General features: G+C 37.2%; 1 pseudogene; it reads right to left on the bottom strand.

Annotated features, from left to right (window-relative positions):
- Positions 1 to 6: 6 nt before the first annotated feature.
- Positions 7 to 2,468, bottom strand: LOC124231883 (39S ribosomal protein L15, mitochondrial-like; annotated as a pseudogene).
- Positions 2,469 to 5,913: the final 3,445 nt, after the last annotated feature.

The raw sequence follows: 5,913 nt of genomic DNA, 5'->3' as shown, positions 1-5,913 counted from the left end.
GCCTCCTATCTAACTCCAAAAATACTAATCCAGACTTACCTCCTCTACCAGCTGGACACCATAATCCCTTTTATATGGCTGGATGGTCACACCTCTCCCATTGACAAGCTGGGTTAAGTCAATAGGCTGAGTAGGATCAACTCGACCCAAATCAATAAGATACTGCAGCCTGTTGAGACTCAAAGGCTGATACTGGCGTCTGAAGCTACAAAACAAGAAAGTAACAGTTGGAAAACTCAACTCTCTTCCTCTAAGTTCTCCAAATCAACTTAAAAGTTTTGTTCTCTATTTTCCTCCAACAATTTAGATGGTAACAAAATAAGACCCTCCTGACTACAACAGAAATGTTATACTGCTTGATTTTCGGTAACGAAACAAAACCAGTATTTCCTTTATTTTGCTAAAAATAATTTGCCTCTTAAGCATTTTACTTCACTCATTTACACAAATCAACAAACAAATTTGGGGAAAATTTAACCCACTATCTGAATTATGCATTAATGGAACTCAAAGTAACCATGGTAGTTGTCATTTATTGGGTAATCACAATGAGCCAGGTTTTTATATATATTATTGCTAAGCCTCTAAACAACCAGGAGAGCAGGCATCATTATCTCCATTTTGCAGGCTCAATGTCTGGGCTTTTTTCCCTACTATTCCAAACTAATTGCACGACTAAAGATGCTTCAGAGGAACAGGGGCAAAAGTTTGCTTCAAAGTGACTATCAATTTCTACCAAGCTATTTTTTAGGTGATTCTCAGCGAAAAACAGGGCTTTCTACTTTAAAAAGCAGAACAACCTACCTATGTCCTTCATTAAACCCGTATTTTGGGATTCGTATGTAAAATGGAGTCTGGCCTCCCTCAAAGCCCAGTCGGGGCCGGGTTCCTCTCTGTCGTTCTCCTTTATCTGTCGCCTCTGCCACATCTTCTACCTCTTCTCCGCCCCCTCGGTCGTCTTTCCTAAAGGAAAGAACAAAGTTTTATGATCTACAGATGCCTTTTTATAAACTGTATCTCATCTTTTCGTTGTATATTTTTTGTTACACCATTTATTCATCCAACCAACCAGTACTAGCTAACACTACCTTGTGCCAAGCACTGTCCTAGCTGCTCTAGCGTCCAAACACTCTAAATCAGCATCTTTGCCTCTGAAGATGTACCTAATTCTTGCAACCAAAGTGCAAGCTGTGTTTCAAAGGCAAACTTCCAAGGATGGGATGGGGATAAGGATTCTACAACAGGCTGGAACGGAAAAAAACCTAGAGTTAAACATCCACAACAAACAAAGCTTACATGATAGTTAAGAAATTTTATTTTGGAATTGTAAATATGTCATTGCTACCCATATATTATTTTATTTAAAGATTAATTTTTAATAAAGAAAACATTTTTCTTAATTTACTTCCTGTCACTTCACGAAGGCAACGGACTGATTTTCAAAATTACAGTACGCCACCTAACAGCTTTTCTGGCTGTATTTAGTGATTTGAAGAGACATCTAACGGAATAAATCAATTCAACTCTTTCCCATGAAGCTATACTGGAAAAGTCCTTCATTTTAATTCCAATTTTGAACGGGACATCATTTTGCAGTGCGACTTCGCTCCTACGCCCTAGCATAGTTATGCTTTTAAGTATAAACCGTATTACGAGTTGAGACCACGCGAGAAGATTTTCCTCTGCAGTTAAGGAGAACAGGGACTCAGAAACCCTACCTCCATCCCAATACCCTCTGGAATAAGCAGTCCCCGGAAAGCGCGGGCAGTGCAGGGCCGCTTCCATCGCCCCGTGCGCCAGCGCTTGCCCGCAACGCCACCAGCCACTTACCAGTTTCCTGGAGCCCGGATTCGGCTTTAAGTTGGCCAGGCTAACCCGGGGCAGGGTCCGGAGCAGGTCCAGAGCCCTGGACCCACGTGGTCTGGGGCGCTGCTTTACGGCTGCGGCCCCGCCCCTGTCGCAATGCCGCGAGCGCGCCAGCGCCCTGGACTCCGGCAGCGGCTTCGGAAGCTTTAGCAGATTGACATGTCGGTGTTGCTCTGCCTTTTTTTTTTTTTGGTAAATTCGCTGCGGATGTCTTCATGGTTTGAGAGATCGTGGCTTGAGCCCGGGCTTGAACGTCCGGTGTTCTCTTCCGCCACAGCAAACGCGCCCTGCAAACGCTGCAGTCTGCGGTCCTCAAGAGGCAGTGTCTTCTCTGACCGCGCCGTGGAGAATGAGATAACCTGAGCGCAGAATTACTAATTTTGAATTTGGCTAATTAAACACAGTGAGATTAAACAATACTCAGAGTCCAGCTAGTAAAATGCCTGGCTAATATTAACCTGTGTAATGAAATTCAACCTACGCATTCCCATCAGTGTGCTTCTACGTGTACTGCATTGACCCACCGAGTCGCTGAGATAACGAACTTCACTGAGCTGCTGCTCGTGATGACAGGTGCCATAGGAGCGCTTGGCACGTGTCATCGCTGTGTTGTCAGCCTTATTCGATCAATCGCTTGTGGAGGTAGATGCTACTACCTTTTACGGACCGGGACGGTAAGGGTTGGCAAGGTCGGGTAGCTTAACCAAGGTCTCACAACAAGCGGCAGAGCCAGGACTCACACTTACACCGCCTCCTAGTAGAACAGTAGTGTTTCCTAGGATATAAAATTGAATATCTGTAGCATAGAATACATAACATTATTTTCAAGCTAAAAAATAGCTTCCCTATTTTTGTCTTAAGTGAATGTGGTATAGAAGACAAGGTTCCTTTCTTTTTCTTTCTCTTATTCTTTTTATATTTCACTTGTCTCGCTGGGGAGTTGTTCTTTCTGGTTCCTCTTAGTGATCACAAATAGTGAAGGAGAGAAATTTTTGGAGGGGAGCTACTTCTATGTTTAATTAAACCCTTTTCAACTTATTTTAAAACAAGTATAAAATACTACAGAAAGAAAAATTTGCATTCATGCTTTATTTAAGCAATATTTATGAGCAAGACACTGAAACTTGTTACTGAAAAATATACGTGGATGAAGTCAAACAAGATCTTGCTCCCACGTTGTTTGAAATCTAGTAGGACAGACTTTCCCAAATGGAGTATTTTATAAAAGTTAAAAAAAAAAGTACGTCTCTTGTGGACCTAATAATGCAAATTCAAGAAAAATACAGATAGATGAGTTCTATAAAACAATGTGAAGATAAGGTCCAGACTCTATTTAGAAGTACAAAAGAAAATACTGAAAAAAAATAAGCTAGTTCCTGCCTTTAAGAGGTTTCACTTCAATATATTTCATAATCTTTTCTTTAGAATTTTCATACTTCTGAGAGGAAAATTACAAAATATGTTGCAAAACGTGCCCTCATCTACAGAAATATATACAATTTTTTTCTCTACCTAGAAAATCGTTTGCATTAAGTAATGAACTTTCGGATGAGTGTTAACACCAATAATGTTTCTCATGGAAAAAATGTGTATTGAATAGATGAGATACAGGAAATAAAAAACAATGTGCTGCATTTCTTGCAAGTAGATGCTCTTTGTTGTGTAGGTTATATAATGTTATTGGTGAACATCCGTTAATAATAGTGGAAATAATTGTTTGTAGTTAATTGTAGGCCGTTTGTTTATCCCATATCCAACATGTTGATGAAGCATATAAAACTGTCAAAATAATTTAATGAGTTTCATCTGTGTTTTAAGAATGTAGGTTAAGGTGTGTGGTGAATAAGTCATCAACCCTTACCTGAAGCCTATAGTTTTACATCATCATTATCATTGCATGATAATACTTATTAAGCACCCACCTGCTTGGGGTGTTGTGCTACACTCTGTTTAAATGATGTTAATGAGACCTTGCCATAAGAAAACATCTCAACGAGAGATTTAAAGTCCATCCTAATTCCAGTCCCAGTTGATAGTGACTACTGAATCATTATGTAAAAAGAATAAAACAAGCCCTGTAAAGATGGTGTAATTTGAAGTTCCTTGGGAAGGCCTCTTTCTCACACACTCCCAAATAATTTTCCCCTACCTATCCCAGTGCCTTAACAGTCTGCCAACAGAGATGAATTCTTTTGAGCTCATTATTTAGAGTTAAAATTCTCAAGGTGGGTAGAGAATGAGAGAGGGGGATGAAAATAAAAGGGGATAAATTTATCACATGAGGTACTTGGTATGAACCATAATACTAATACACCGTGAAGTGAAGCATCTGATCAATTTAACCCTCTGTTTCTGAGATTAAAAAACAAAAACATGCATATAAAACTCTCCCATCTAATCTCCCTAAACGAGATCACACATTAAATAATATTTGGCAGGGATGGGAACAGGAGGAGGAAGGGAATTTCAGTTATTAGATTATTACTGATCTTTACCATGAGCCAAAACCAAATCATTTTTATTTTTTATTTTTTAAATTTAAGTGCAAAAGCATTGAAGAGCTTTACTACAAATTACAACCTAGAAAGACGTTAACTGAACAATTAAAATTCATACAATCAGATTTAGATATATAACAACACAAAGTAGGAACAGAATTACAGTACATTTACAACACAAGACAGATACATGAATTCATTAGAAAATATTGTAATAAATAATTCATGAATTATAGAGCAATTGATTTATGCATAAATATAACTAATTGCCTAACAATCAGTTTATATTAACAAAATCTGTCAAAATCAAGGCAGCCAGAGTTTTACTAAATTACTGCGACAATGGAAATACTGCAATTAAAAAACAAATACAAGTATTTGTACTGTAAACAACTAAAAAAATCAGTCTCACTAAAGTTAGTATACAATATAAAATTATCATTAGCTACCAGAAATGGTTTAAACAACTTTACTGAGCAGGAGTTTTCTAAAAACAGAGGCACTGTTTTTTCTTTGCCTTCTTTTTTTTTAAAATATAAAATACTTGAGGAACATTCAAATAAGTACAAAGCACATAATGGTTGCTTTCACCTTCATTAAAAGTCTGCTGAAACTGGATTTTTCAGAAAATTGTCAGTTAATAAGTAATAACTGGTAACTAAATTTATAAAGTACTTTGAAAGTTTAACATAGAGAATATCTTAATGGAATCACTGGGGGGGAAGAGGAACCCATAAATTTCCCTGCCTTTCCAAGTTTGTATAATCAAAAGTGAACTCAATAACTAGAAACATTTTGTTTCCTTTAATAGTTAGGAGTTCATCATTACCTACAAACTATCAAAAAATATTTAATTTACTATTTCTGACCAAAAATAAATAATACAAGTACTAAAACGCTGCAAATTAACTATAATATTACCTATAAAACTACTGAGCACTGTGAAGTCAACAGCAAAATGATCCCTGATTTTATGAATCCTGTCAAGTTTTTGGTCAGGTCATCTTTTAAATGATATAAGAGTGTTCTGTAAGTATCCCTTTACTATAAACTTCTCAATCAATTTATTAATGTAAATATAGTGTGAGGAATAAAAAAGCTGAATACAATATAAATATTATGTAATGCCTTCAAGCCCCCAAATTTTTGCAAGTAAAATTCTGTATAAAGAGGTCAATAAAATTGTGTTGAAACATTAACTTTGCTTTTCACTGGGGGCGCGGGGGGCGGGGAGGGGAAATATATTAAATCATCCAAGTTCTGGCCCCCACAAAATATGGCTTAATTCTTTAAAAAGAAAGATGACCCTGACATCTGCTGTTTTGCAATCTATTATGTATACTTTCTTGGGGGAATAAAAAAGAGCGAGAGGATTCATACCCTAGCATGCAGGTAACATTAATTGCTGAAGAGGGTTCAGTATGGATCGAAGAGACCAAATATCTACTTGGTTGTGTATTTTCCTCTCTTCAGTTTCCTTATACATATGTAAGCAGGTTTTCAATGTAATAGCTGAAAATCTCTTTAGTATTACATGTATATGTGATTA

Source organism: Equus quagga, unplaced genomic scaffold, assembly GCF_021613505.1.
Source record: "Equus quagga isolate Etosha38 unplaced genomic scaffold, UCLA_HA_Equagga_1.0 HiC_scaffold_10882_RagTag, whole genome shotgun sequence".
Classification (NCBI taxonomy): domain Eukaryota; kingdom Metazoa; phylum Chordata; class Mammalia; order Perissodactyla; family Equidae; genus Equus; species Equus quagga.
Note: the sequence above shows the minus strand (reverse complement) of the source record. Positions and strands in the feature narration are given on the sequence as shown.